The sequence below is a fragment of the Hordeum vulgare genome, chromosome 7H, assembly GCF_904849725.1.
Source record: "Hordeum vulgare subsp. vulgare chromosome 7H, MorexV3_pseudomolecules_assembly, whole genome shotgun sequence".
In the NCBI taxonomy this organism is placed as follows: domain Eukaryota; kingdom Viridiplantae; phylum Streptophyta; class Magnoliopsida; order Poales; family Poaceae; genus Hordeum; species Hordeum vulgare.
Window position 1 is genome coordinate 546006762 of NC_058524.1, and position 14959 is coordinate 546021720.

At 39.1% G+C, this 14959-nt stretch overlaps 1 long non-coding RNA gene across 1 annotated transcript; it reads left to right on the forward strand.

Moving 5' to 3' along the window:
- The first annotated feature begins 13635 nt into the window (after nucleotides 1-13635).
- On the forward strand, nucleotides 13636-14612 carry LOC123407586. The gene is made up of 3 exons (XR_006612638.1): nucleotides 13636-14057; nucleotides 14154-14242; nucleotides 14353-14612. It is a non-coding gene; the product is annotated as an uncharacterized LOC123407586 (long non-coding RNA).
- The last annotated feature ends 347 nt before the right edge of the window (nucleotides 14613-14959 follow it).

A 14959-nucleotide genomic window follows, 5' to 3' on the forward strand; every position in this document is an offset into this window, starting at 1 on the left:
AGAACTAAGATGGGGCTCAACTAGGATGATCATATATCTCCCGTTTTGTTGGATGGCCAAATTGGATGATAAAGGCATCCCCAAAGCGGACCCATAAATCGTCCCAAAGCGTCCATACCGGGTTGCTCGGATGCAGTTTGTCAACCAACACTGTCCGCATTTGTGTACGGATCAGCCCGATTGTCCGAAGTCCCGCAGAATAAATGAACACTAGAGGGACTTACGGGTGTCTCGACATCAACCTACCCAATCAGAAGTCACCACATACTAGAAGGGTTGGGCTCGCTTTGCTGCGTTGTAAGTGTTATTGGGTTTCATAAAAAAACACTATGTTGCAAAATATAACTTGTATTAGATTTTTGAAAAAATTAATCAAATTTGTAGAGTAATATATCTAATCGATATTTTTAGATTCATCATCAAATGAGTTCCCATGTTTTTTTGTTTGATATTGTGGATGTCGATATTTTTGCTGTGAACTTGGTCAAAATTACAGAAATTGTACTTTCCAAAAAATAATACCCCTTATATTTCAGAATTTATGAAATATTTTGTTTCACAGGTGAGGGAAATGGTAGAGTGTGTTTTATTTTTATTTATAGTGTGCTGATTTGGTGGGTCATTCTTGGTGTGATTATGTGTTATCCGCTAACCAACCTATATATTTATATGTGAAATTTTCTGTGTCGATCGTTACAAGTACTATATTGATCCTATGATATCATATGGTGGCACTTCTTTTTTCTAGGTGATGGGTGGGTGAACATGATTGATATGTTTACATAGGCCGGTTCCTGCCCATTGATTTGAGAAATTGTTGGTCCGATCAAAATTGTAAACCAAAATGAACATTGAATACCTCAATTGCATGAAAGAATTTTAAAATTAGGGAACATAGTGATTTAAAAAAATATACGGAAGAGCTTGGAATTTTTTTGACCCAATCAAAATCGGATTAATTGTGAGGCCTTAAAATTTGAAAGCATAGTGTATAGTATAAAAGAATTATACAAGAGAGCTTTGAGAAATTGTTGATCCAGTCAAAAACGGATGGTCCAATTCTAATTTGAAAGCTTAGGGATTTTAGTGTTATACTAGAAGGAATGTGCTTGCTTTGCTGCACCATTAGATTAAAAAAACCTAATCTCTTTGTTTCAAAATACAATGTGTATTACTTTTTTTAAAATGTCAAACCTTCTAAATTTGATTAAATTTGTAGATAAATATAAAAATACGTAATATCAAATTGTTGTGATTAGATTCATCGTTAAATGAATTTTCATATTTTTATTTATTATTGTCGATGCCAATATTTTTTGTCTCAAGGTCAAACTTGAAGAATTTGACTTCTCAAAAAACTAATACCCCTTATATTTCGAAACAAATGGAATATTTGGTTTGATGTGTACGTGAGGGAGATGAAACAATTTGTTTTATTTTATTTATAATTTGGTAATTTGATGGGCATTTCTTGGTGTGAATTTATATTATATGCTAACCAACCTTATATATGTGGTAGAAATTCTACGACGATGGCTGCTTGAGCGTGATTGATATGTTTTTGTAGCCCCATTGCTATTGATTAATTTGAAAAACCGTTGGTTCAGTCAAAATCATAAACCAAACTCATTAGAAAGCATAGTGTACTTGTCTAAAGAATTGAACGGGAGAGTTTTGTTAAATTGTTGACCCGGTCAAAATCGGGTGACCCAATTTTAGTTAGTGTCTTGGAGTACTTAATTGCATAATATGGACTCTATAAAACTAAGGAATGTAGTGTTATAGAGGTATAAATAAGATAATTAAATGAGAGAGATTTAAAAATTATTGATTAGGTCATAATCGGATGTCATGATGTTAATTAGAGACCTCAATTAAATATGGACTCTCTAATTCTAAGAAGAGTAGTGTTATAGTATATATTATAAAAGATACCTCCTCACATATGGATGGCGGAATGCCGCTGCTAATGTTTTTTTGTGTGGCGGTAGATGATTAGGCAGTGGAAGGCACTAGTCACCGTGCTAGCTATTTGCGAAAGCACTTCACGTAGTACGTACATATTTGGCGCAAGCATATATGTAAGCGAAAGTGATGTTCTAATCCCGAGTTTGAATGAGTTAAAAACATATTAAAAAATTAAACTATTTTCCATCATCATATGACATTCGTGTAAAATGTGGCAAAAAAAAGCAACATCAATGATCTAAAATGCTTTTAAAAATAACGTATTGGAGCATTGGGTTTTTTTGCCACATTTTCCATGAATTTCATATGAAGATGAAATTTTTTCAAGCTATGAAAACATTTGTCAAAGTTTCGCCCAAAAAATTCACAATTTTTTGAATCTTTTTTTTTGTATTTACTGTTCAACCAAGATCATGTGACCTCGTCATCAGAATAGCTATGTCCATAACATTTGGCGGACACACTTGTTTGACGAAAGCACTTGTAATGCTAATGCTAATGTTTGACGGGATATGGGGTTGGATGACGGCTTTCATATCGATCGTGTGCGTGAACATGTCCGGACACGATCCATGGACAGATAGTGTGGTTATTTTATGGTGTAGTGTTTAAATGTCCTAAAGGAAACTATTAGAAAAATGCATGTTCGTATATATCAGAAGATGTACAAATTGGAGACTGAAGGGAACTAAAGACATTGATTATTACAACTATGCAGAAGGAAACTATGAGAAAAAAGAAATACGTAAGGAAATTAAGCTTCAAACGGGCACTAGCATATACCAATTGATGGCGACTATTACAAGGTGTGCGCAAGTTAAGCAAATCTGTCAAAATATGGGAAATACAACATTTTAAGGCGTAGAGCCGTAGACCAACTGCTGGTCTCAGCCCATTAGCGTACACCATAGCTAGGCATGATCGATGTGTTGCCAGTTGAGCCGGGCGACATGTTTGGGGCTTGTAAACTTTCTTGTGAACAAGGAGACGCTTGCAATGCAGACCGTCTGATGACGTTTGACCCTCAGCCGATCCAGCCCTTGAAGCTTTGTTGACACATGAACGCTTCCTGATAAAAGGTCGATTCCTGTCAGCTATTATTACTAGTACGTTTCGTCGGTGCTTCAACTGGTGGCCTGAACCGTGACGAAAGTACGTAGACAATGCTTATGCCCTCATCGACGACAGCTCCATGCGCGAGGCGAAGGGGCAGACGGTGAGCTGCCACGGCGAGCACTGTCGCCGCATGTAGAGGTAGCCGTTCGGTCCGACCCGTATCGGCCCCATGTAAGCGTCGGCGATGTAGAGGTAGTCCGACTCGTAGTGGAACCGTGGGCGACGCAGACGGTGGCCCTGGCTCCGGACGGCCGTCGTGTCGGTGTCGCCGATGGCGATGCACATGGACATCATCACGAGTGCTACGGCGAGCGAGGCCGTCAGCAGCGCGAGCTTCGTCGCGCGCGCCATGCCTGCTCTAGCAGTATGTACAATTAGGTAGTAATACGTGCGCGCGCGTGAGTTCGCTCGTTCATGAGGGCGAGCCTGCTTTTATTGATGTGGGTTGCGTCGTGCTTCTTCCGCTAGCGCACGGTGCCTTTGAGCCTGTCCGAGTCCGACTGTGGTTACGAGTCGGAACTGGCGGTCCAGTGTGTTGAAAGGAAACAAGCACACTACGCCTCGGATAGAAGAAGAATCACGTGAAGTAATCACAGGTTTCGTTCCTCTTCTGAAAGAGTTGGATTACCACGTACGAAGGTTGGATGACAGCACCAATAGCACGAACTATACTCGTGACTTCATACAAAATGGTGCCGGCGTGCAGCTATATATACCAGCATACCATGCGCGTCCCATTGATAGTTCGATCACTGAAGTCGCGGACTACTTTTGGCTTATCAAATCTTACCGTCCAAGAAGGTATATATAGCGAGACGTAGATCTTAGACGTGTTATGTCTTGGTGAGATAGTAGAGTAAACAAAATAAATGAGATACATTTCTATGAATGGCGAGGCAGCATTCATCCTCTAGGACTGAGATAATGGTTCACTGTTTAGGGTCGCAGACATGTCAGACGTTGATGGTGTGACCTTCATCCAGAATAGGTACCCGTATAGCTTGAAGATAAGAAGAAAGTTGCGAGAGATGACCAATCACCAAATTTTCTTTTGAGAATTATCGATCGCCCCGTAATGTATGCTTATCTTCTATATCTAAATAGCTAGCCTTCGTTATCTATTTCTCTCAATATGCAGGCATGTCATATCATTCCATAGCATGCATGGGAAAAGAACCACCCCATTATTATAGGTATCTCAACATGCAAGCATGTCACTTCATCATTAAATATGTGTGAAAAAAAGACTCATATCAATATGCAAACATAGATATGAATTTTATTCTATTAGCTATTCATATTTAATAATAAAAATACAAATATATAGTAATCGAACATAATAACTTATATATATTCTCAGTTCTAGTTTTTTATATTATTATTTTAAATATTCATGTTTCATACAACAAATCATATTAAAATATGCTGCAAACATTTCCACAACGATGTCCGGGGTATCTACTAGTTAGGCCAAAAGCTGGGACAAAGCAGGCATTCTCTAATAGGCCCGGATCCAGGAATGTGCAGCCCGTGAGAAGGAACATAGCCCCCCAAATTGAAGGCTTTTCCTAGTGCTACAGGTCTTCAGCCTCACATGCCAACGAGATAATAAACCATCTAGGGTTTGCCTATAAACCTCTAGGGTTCGCTTATAAACCTCTTCTTACAAAGCAGACTCGGTTTCTATTTTTTTATCATGAACAATGTATCCACCATTCAAACATTGGATGTACTTTGCTGATTACTACCGTATTATCAAAGAAATAATTGTACATGTGTTAAATTAGTAAATTAAAATTAAATTGTAAATATTGTAAATCATGAGGCTACTCTGAGTAGCAATGAACTAGTAAAGAATATATTAGGAATGTAGTTGGAACCAGCAATTCACTAGTAGAAAACGGGGCTATAGTCCTCCCCCCCCCCCCCCCTTAGTCCCGGTTTGCCATGAACCGGGACTAAATGCCCTCCACGTGGAGGTTGGGGCTCGATTTTTAAATCTTTGAATTATTAGACAACTTAATCTCTAATCACCCCTACTCACTGCTCAAGCGTGGAGCACTCATTTCAAATTGGCTAACTTCCCGGCCAGTCACTCACTCCACTCATTTCAAATCATCTAACTTCCTGGCCGGTCAACCATCCTGTCACTAATCCAGCCCAAGCACGTTTAACTTTCCGGTTCTATCTCCACTAGTTTTCAAGCCTCCACTTGTTGTTTTCTTGACAATAGTAAGATATCAATCATATTAACCCTTAGGTCACGATGTCACATGATTTAATTTTTTGAATTCCAAATAATTATTAAAATAAACAACAATGTTTAATAAACAATAATAATTAATTTAAAAACTTCAAAAAAGGAAAAATTAAAAAAAAACTCAAATAATTATTAAAAAGCATAAAAACCCAAAAAACCAAAATAACTAAAAAGTTCAAAAATAAAATAAGTACTAATAATAATATTGAATTTCAATGAAAATAAAATAAGTAATAATATTATTTTATTCATTTTTTGTCATTTATTCATTTAATATGGCATAACTAATATCTTTATATCTATAAATTGAAATTCGACAAATAATATATTCGTTATTACTAGAAACATGTGAGGAATCCAAATATGACACCCTTTTTTAAAATAAAAATAGAAACAACTAACATAACAATAAAGTAATATTAACTAATTACAAAAACAAAATTATTGTCAAACAACATAAACTAGAGTTAATTATATTAAAGTAGAAAAAAGATTTACTTTTTAATATAGCAAAACTAATTCTACCAACTAAAGTGCCAACTTTCAACATTTTCAGTGTTCAGTTGTATTGCTTCTTAATTTCATGGTCATTTATCTCAAACAATCATTAAATGCATGAAAAGTAGCAAATGAAGGTGGAAATGGTTGAAATTTGAAGATGTGGCTTAGAATGGTGCATACTGAATGCACGAAAAGTCTGGAGTTGAAATAAGTTTAAGAAAATGAAATGTCTTTGTAACAGATTGGTTTTCATCCGAAACCCTCATACTTCGAAGGAGATGGTCCAGTTTGTACACGAACTGCATTCAGTTTTTGTTGTAACCCTCTTAATTTTTTAGCACATGCTATGTGGTCGAAATGACTATACCATGCCAGGTTTCAACCTTTTCAGTGTTCATTTGTATTGCTTTTTAATTTCAGGGTCATTTAGCTAAAAAAATCATTAAATGCATGAAAAGTAGCAAATGAAGTTAAAAATTGTTGAAATTTGAAAATGTGGCTTAAAATGGTGCATAATGAATGCACACAAAAAGTTTGTAGTTGAAATAAGTTAAAAAAGTGAAATGCCTTTGTAACAGTTGAGTTTCCGTCTCAATCCTCATACTTCGAGGGAGATGGTTCACTTTGTACACGAAGTGCATCCAGTTTTTCTTGTAACCCTCTCAACTTTTAATCGCATGCTATGTGGTCGAAATGATGATACCACGCCAAGTTTCAACATTTTTAGTGTTCATTTGTATTGCTTTTTAATTTCAGGGTCATTTAGCTAAACAATTATTAAATGAATGAAAAGTAGCAAATGAAGTTAGAAAGGGTTGAAATTTGAAGATATGGCTTAGAATGGTGGATAGTGAATGAACAAAAAGTCTGGAGTTGAAATAAATTTAAAAAATGAAATGTCTTTGTAACAGATGAGTTTTCCTCTGAAACCCTCATACTTCGAAGAAGATGGTCCACTTTGTACACGAAGTGCATCCAGTTTTTTGCTGTAACCCTCTCAACTTTTTATCACATGGTATGTGGTTGAAATGATGATACCATGTCAAGTTTAAACCTTTTCAGAGTTCATTTGTAGTGACAACAATTAAATGACTAAAATAACTATATAAGCAAACCACTACTGTTTTAATTAAAATCCTTATTTAAATTATTTTGAAAATAACCAAATAAATCTTATTGTGACAACAATCTAACATGTGACTAGGAGCACAAAGAATTAAATTTAAAACTATTTTTAAACTCAAGTTATTCACAATCTAGGATTTGAAGCAAATTTGATCAACTTCAAATTTAAACCATTCAAATTTGAAAACTAAGGCACAAACGAAAACTAGACAATATTTTGAATCTAATGCAAAAAGAATCACTCAAAAACATTAAATATCCTAAAAGATATAAGAAATTTAAAACAGAAACTAAAAACACACAACAAATAGAAAAATAGAAAAGAAACTTTCAAAACCCTTTAGTCCGGGTTGGTATCTTCAACCGGGACTAAAGGTTAGACCCCCCTTAAATCCCGGTTTGTATCACCAACCAGAACTAAAGGTCTATCTCTAGTCACGGTTGGTGATACCAACCGAAACTAAAGGGGTTCGTAAGGGCCCTAGCCTGACGCCAGCCTGCCACCACCCCTTTAATCCCGATTGGTAACACCAACCGGGACTAGAGGTCACAAATAAACCGAGACTAAAAGGCTAGCCGTTGGAACCGGGACTAGAAGTCACATTAGTCCCGGTCTAAAATCCTTTCGGGACTGATGCTCCGAACGAAAGGTTCTTTTTCTACTAGTGTGTGTATTCAATCACTTATGTGATTACCTATTATACAAGTGCACACCATTCGCCTCAACTAGCTACCTAATACAAGGACACTATGCAGGACCACACACAATATTTTTAAGAGAAAAGCATCACCCCTTTCATTATATGGCCTCACTACAAATCATCTCCTTTATCCTAACTGGTGGCCTAATTAAATTGCCCAACTATAACTAATTTAACCCAACTCTTAAACATAGGATTGTATTGCTCTTCGGCAAAATCTGATGGTATCACCACGTGAGAGAAAAACTATGTTGCACCTGGCCTACGCCAAAATCCTGTTAAGAGACACACATACTTTTCGAATCACACAAGTTGCTAAATTGGTGGGCGGCGGTGTTCATCAACAACCTGTGAACGTGCAGTTGTTTATACATGATAACACATCACAAGTTCAGCGGTTTAAGCGTTTCGCTATATATACCAACTTATTTTCTCTCGAAAATGCTATGTATACCAACATGCCCTACCATCCCATCAGATGGTGCGGTTGTTACTTTTGGTTTGTCATATCTTATTGTTCAAGAATGTATACATACCGAGAAATATTTGACGTGGGTCTTGTAAGCGTTGTGCCTTCGTGAGATACTAAAGTAAGCCAAATAAATTAGATACATTTTATGAATGGTGAGGCTGCCTTGATGCTCTAGGATTAAGACAGTAGTTCGCTGTATAAGAGCGTAGAGGTGTCAGGCGTTGATGGTGTAACCTTCACATCTATAAACACCAGAATAGCTTGAAGATGAGAAAGAATTTGTGAAAATAGAACAATTGCCAGAGAATGTGAGTTTGTGGTGCTAAAAGTTGGGACAAGCAAGCATTCATCAGCCAAATTTTCATTCAGTGGCTATCCGATGATAATGTAATAACTGTGTGAGCCACAGGTAACAACCAAACGTTTATATAGGCGGTAAACCTGCCAATTCCTCAAAGCAATCATTCATGAATAGGCCGAGACCCAGGGATGTGCAGCCCGTGAGAAGGATCAGACCCCCCAAATTGAGGGCTTTTCTGGTTGCTACAGGTCTTCAAGCCCACCAGGCTGACAGGCTCATAATCCCATGAAGCGTCTGGCCTATAAATTAACATCTTCCTTCAAAGTATAGCCCACACTTTTATTCGTATCATGGGAAGTGTATCCATCATCTGTCCCATATAATCAAAGAACTAATTGTATATTTGTTAAATTAAGAAATTAAAATTAAATGGCAAATATCACAAATCATGAGGATACTGCTAGTAGCAAGGAACTAGGGAAAAGTATTAGGAAGGTAGTCGAAACCACCACCATGTGTGTGTATTCAATCACTTATATGATTATGTATTACTAGCAAATATGCCCGTGCGATGCAACGGGAAAAAACTATTAGATTATATAGGTGCGGTAGATATAAAAAGTATGATTTCATAAACAAAAAATATGATGCTCGTCGCGACTTGATTTCTTAAGGCGTCACAACATAATATTTTATAGCTGAGCAAACTACATTTACGAATCCTGCCTGAGCTATACCGATGAATGATGTGCCTCGTCTTAACTTAGCGTAGCGGTGCTTACCATAACCAGTATTCTTGTATGAGAATAAACATAATTGTGTACAAAACTAATTCATAAAAAGTTGTGTCAATTTGGTTTGGGCTCATCATTGTACAAAACACGGAAACCTTTTTTTACCTAACGCGAGGGACTACATAAAATCATAAAACTATCTACAGAGATCTCGTAATAAAACCTTTATGTAAGCGATAATTTGTTTTGTTCATTATTTACGGATGTGTTTTAATTTTTGCGAACATTTTCTAAAAATTGATGGAGATGTTTTTCAAATTCCTGAATATGCTTTGCATACCAGATCATTTTTAAAAATCTTGAACTTTTCTTATTTCATGAAAATTTATTTGAATTTGTGATTTTTTTATAATGTGTGAGCAATTTCTGAAATAATGAACTTTCTATGATTTTTCGAATATTTTTCTGAATTCACAAATGGTTTATCATTTTTCCTATTTTTTGTAAAAGTCGCAACTTTTTGATATGCAAGGGTCTAAATAAAATTATGAAATAATCTTTACAGAGAAAAACACAGGTGTGAACCAGGGATCGAACCCTGGTCTCCGATGTGGAGACTTGAACCGATAGCCATCACCATACTCGTCGACTGTTGCTCTGCTAACGTATCGGTGTCTATAACAACAAATAACGGCGCCGATTTCAGAAATCCAAAAAACGAACTTTCATGAAAATTTATTGGAATATGTGATTTTTTTTATAATGGTGAGCAATTTATGAACTAATGAACTTTCTATGATTTTCCGAATATTTTTCTGAATTCACAAATGGTTTATCATTTTCCTATTTTTTGTAAAAGTCGCAACTTTTTGATGCAAGGGTCTAAATAAAATCATGAAATAATCTTTACAGATCTCCTAATAAAACCTTTACGTAAGCGACAATTCATTTTGTTCATTATTTATGGATGTGTATTAATTTTTGTGAAGATTTTCTAAAAGATGATGGACAAGCTATTCAAATCCATGAATATGTTTTGATGACTGGATAATTTTATAAAAAAATCATGATTATTTAGTATTTCATTACAATTTATTTGAAATCATGATTTTTTTATAATACGTGAGCAATTTTCAAACTCATGAATATTTTATGACTTTCTAAATATTTTTTCGAATACACAAACAGTTTTTGCTTTTTCCTACATTTTTTATACTCATAACTTTTTGATATTTTGTTCTTTTAAAATCTAGAATTAATTTAGAGAAGAAAAAACCAAAAACGAAATTAAAAAAAACAAAACAGGGGCGCCCCGACCTGCACATGGGCCGACCCATGATTTAGAGAGGTAAAGAAAAAGGAGAGAAAAACGCAGGTGAGAACCAAGGATTGAACCCTAGTCTTGAACCTATAGCCATCGCGCTACTCGGCAACTGTTGCTCTGCGAACGTATCGGTGTCTATAATTACAAATAACGGCGCCGATTTCAGAAATCCGAAAAACGAACCGTTTTTTTTGACTTACGAGTGGCATTGGTGGATAATTTTAACCAACTTCGGAGGCAATTTAAATAACAGACGACCAGAAACTGTATTTGCTTTATTATTAGGAAGAGATAATAGTGCACCCTATTCCCCTGAACTAGCTAATATAAGAACACTATGTAGGACCCCGCAATGTTCTCAATAGAAAACATTGCTCCGTTCATTATGTGGTGCCACTACAAATCAACACCTTTTATCCTAACCAATAGACCAATTAGATTGCCTAAATCTTCTATTCTTAAATAGCTAGAACCCACTACCCAATTTTCTTCTGCATGCAACAATGCCACATCATCAAATCATGCATGTAGTCATAAGTTACTTTCTTATTAATATTTTCATGCAAAACATACCCTCATGCATGAATTTTTTTCTAGGTAATTAAGCAAGACATTTTTATAATGGTTTTTACATCAACATTAGTTTCCTAACATTTATCCATATATTTTTAACAAGTTTTCCGCACCAACACACAGGGCATCGTCTAGTATAACTAATAAGGACAGCAGAAATTTGGCTCCCGGCCTTAGATGAACCCGTGCATGAACAATAATGCGGATAAAGTTACAAAAAAAGTTAGAAAAAATTCTAAATATTTTTTTGTGCAAGATGCTCCTGCGCGTGAACTCCGTGCAAATTTTTGTGAAGTTTAGACATTCGGGGAGCTTGCGGTAAAAAACACAAATTTTGGATGTCTGAGAAACTTATGAAAATTGCACTGTTCACGGTTGATTTTGTTTTCTACCGCGAGCTCCTCGAATGTCGAGACTTCATAAAATTTTTGCTTAGATTTCACGAACAGGATCATCTTGCAACTGGTTCTTTTTGAATTTTTGAAACTCTTGTTTATGTTTAAACGCGTTATGGTTCAACGAGCTCATCTGATCCCGGGCACTAGGGTGAATTATCGCTAATTAAGCCAACTCTTTATCATGGGATTCTGTTGTCCTTTTGAAAATCTTTCATATGATTCATCCACTAAAACCAGGTGGTGTCCCCATGTGAGAGGAAAACTAAGTTGCACCTAGGCTAGGCCAGAATTGTGTGAAGAGGCACACGTGCTTTTGGAATCACGCAAGTTGCTGGACTCAAGGGCGACAAGGTTCAACAGAAAACTGTGGAAGTTGAGCAATTTATATTGTGAGGTTCAGTGAAAACCAGGGTACCATGGCCCCGTCTGCATGCTGCCCAGAAAGCGATGTCCGAAGGAAGAACTGAAGAAGCGTCCCAAACATGAACACCATAATGCAAGACACCTCACGAGGGCCAGGCCTCGTGAGGGTCCTCTCCGGCTCCGCGCGGGGAGGCTCTGCAAGTCAGTCGTCTCCTCCAGCGGGCAATCTCGCGAAGCCTCACTCGTGAGGCGGCCTCCCGCAAGGCCCTCTGTGCGGGGGAGCCGCGCGGCGCTGGTCGTGTGGTTTCATGCCCACCACGTGGGTGACATGCCTGCACAGGCGAGGATAGCAGAGGTCGTGCCAACGGGCGCGCGGTCCGGAAGGATTTACACTTTAATGATACTAGTACAAATGTCCACCCCCAAAGAGAGTCCCAAAACTTACCACTTTGGTGGAAGAAGACCACCATGATGCAGCGCTCCAGGGTACGTAGATGTCAGCGATGAGCCCACCAGCGTCTCATGGTCAGCACCATTACAAGGCGAAGAGTTTTTTTGTGAGTATAGGACTAAGCGCGTGTCCCCCTTTGAATTGTCGTCGTGTGGCAACCTTTCGCGCCAAGATTTTTGGGGAAGAGCATCGAGGCTGCTATAAAAGGGACAATGCTGCTACCTTAGAGAGGGCCGGCAACTCCACCCTAGTCTACCTTCTAACCCTAGAGAACTATTCCAAGAGCAACCCTACTTTTCTGAGGATAGGACAGGAGTTGGGTTTTGACCGCTTGGTGGCCCGAAGATGGGTTGCTCCCCATGCCCCTGTCATGCCCCGTGTGCGTGTCTTCGTCGTGCTTCGCTTGCATGTTGTAGCCTCATTAAGGTCATTGTATGGATGTTAGGTAGCGAGAAGGCCCCCAGTGTTCGAACTAGGATTTTAGGGAGTTTCCCATGGGCTCAAAACTCATCTCCAATATTTGGCACGGTATGTAGGGGCGACAACTTTTGCACCTTGCTACTTGTAAACTACGTATGGTTGTTCCCTGAAAAGAAGGGGGAGATATGGTACTGTAGAGATAAGTGATAACCCAGAAGTATAGGTGATCGCAACAGTCTTCGCGGGTAGTATTACACCCTTATTTTTTGATTCAACACAAGGGATGCCAAAGAATATTTATTTGTCTTAGCAGCAGAGTTGTCAATTCAACCAAATCTGGGATATCTCTCTGCAGCAAAGATTTTAGTAGCACAGCAAAATAGTAGTAGTAATAGTAACAACATCAGTTTCACAATGATTGTAACAGTATCAACAACAATATTAACTTAACATGATTCAGTATATGAAAAAGCGTAGGCACGTGGACCGTTGATGGATAATGATTTATATGACATCAATCATGTAACAGTTACAAACTAGAGCCACACATAACTAACTCCAATTTATCAATATAATGTAGGCATGTATTTCGTCATACGTGCTTGCAATAAGAACTTGCATGACATCTTTTATCCTACCATCCTGTGACAGCGGGGTCCATACAAAAACTAAGGGGTATTAAGGCCTCTATTTAATTGAGAACTCATTTACTCATGGTGAATACATGAACAAGCCACGAGAGCAACGTCTCTCTGCTGGGTCCCACAAGCCACGAGAGCAACGACTCTCTGCTGGGTCACACAAGCAACTGCCAGCAATGGTCTGATCGTGTAGCGCGTCTCCGCCTGCCGCCTGGTCCCACCTCTAAGGGCCAAGTCAAATACATTAACGTGATGGAGATGACAATAATCACAAAACGAGTTGGTGCGCACATACTAGGGGCAAAACTGATTACGATTCACATCTGAAGATAAAATTGAGTAAATGGACATAAATGAGGGCAAATGGATAATTAGAAAAAAAACGGTTTTTTTTTCTCACGAGGTTGTCTGCAACACGAAGAGAGGAGGCGGGCGAGGGGATGGGATACAAGCTCCGTCAAATCCAGCCGAGGCGGGCGATGGGAGCGGAGGCGACCGGCGGAAGCCGCACCACGCGATCGAATCCAATCGAGGCGGGCGATGTAAGCCGAGGCGGGCGACGGGATCAAGAGCGACGCGCATCAGCAAGGCAGCCGATTCAGCCGACGAGGGGATGCTGGTGAATCCGGTGCTTCCTCCCTCGCCACTCTTCGTCCATGGTTTTTTCACTCCGGCAACACAAATATCCATCAGCATGGTGCTCGCTCAGGTTTCCCTATTTTCTTTCCCGTTCATGTATGATTCCTGTTCCAGCAAACAGTTCCATTGTCCTGATATCCTCTCAATCCAAATATTGTACATACAGGTATTGTTCATACTCGTGGTGGTCAATTGATTTGGGCAGATCTTGAAGAGTCGTACTCGAATCTTTAATGGCTTCTGGAAACTGTAAAGGTAATTATTCAACTGTTCATCTGAAAATGTTTATCTGCAAAAGTTAAATTTATGAATCCTTATTTAGTTGATTTTTACCACCAAGTGAATGTAATGGAAATTTTGTACAGATTGACAAGGCAGAGTACCTGCACTCAGGGCCTTCTTCGTTACTCCCTCCGTCCGTCAAAGAGCGTACGTCTGGCTCCTAATTTTTTCCCAAAATAAGTGTACATCTGGCTCCCCCACTGGTAATTTTCCATTCACCCCCCCAGTCTACGCCTCGAGGTCACCGAACCGAGCTGCGACCCAATCCTCTCGTCCTCCCCCAAATCGAAGCCGGTCTTCCTCCTCTCCCCCAAACTCTCTCCCTCCCGATCCAATCCCACATCACAGAGAGTCAACCATCCAATCCAAGGCCATTGCTGGTCATGCAGAGATTAATGGCAGCCGATCCATATAAGCTGCCGCCGGTAGGGTGTGCATCGCACTGCATCCATGGAAGGCGGCGGAGGAACAGAAGCCGGCGATGGCCAGCAAGGCAAGGCCGTCGCGACGGTCGGCGGCGGAACACGCGACCGCAGCGGATCTGGATCTGGAGGCCCTCGCCGTGTTCTGGCAGCCAGGTTCCATCCTCGTCCGCCCTCGAAGGTCAATCGGATTCGGCGGAGCGGCGTCGGAGCCAAAATTTCCAGGTACCTAGAGCTGCTAGACGGAGCAGTGGTTGGCGGTGGAGCG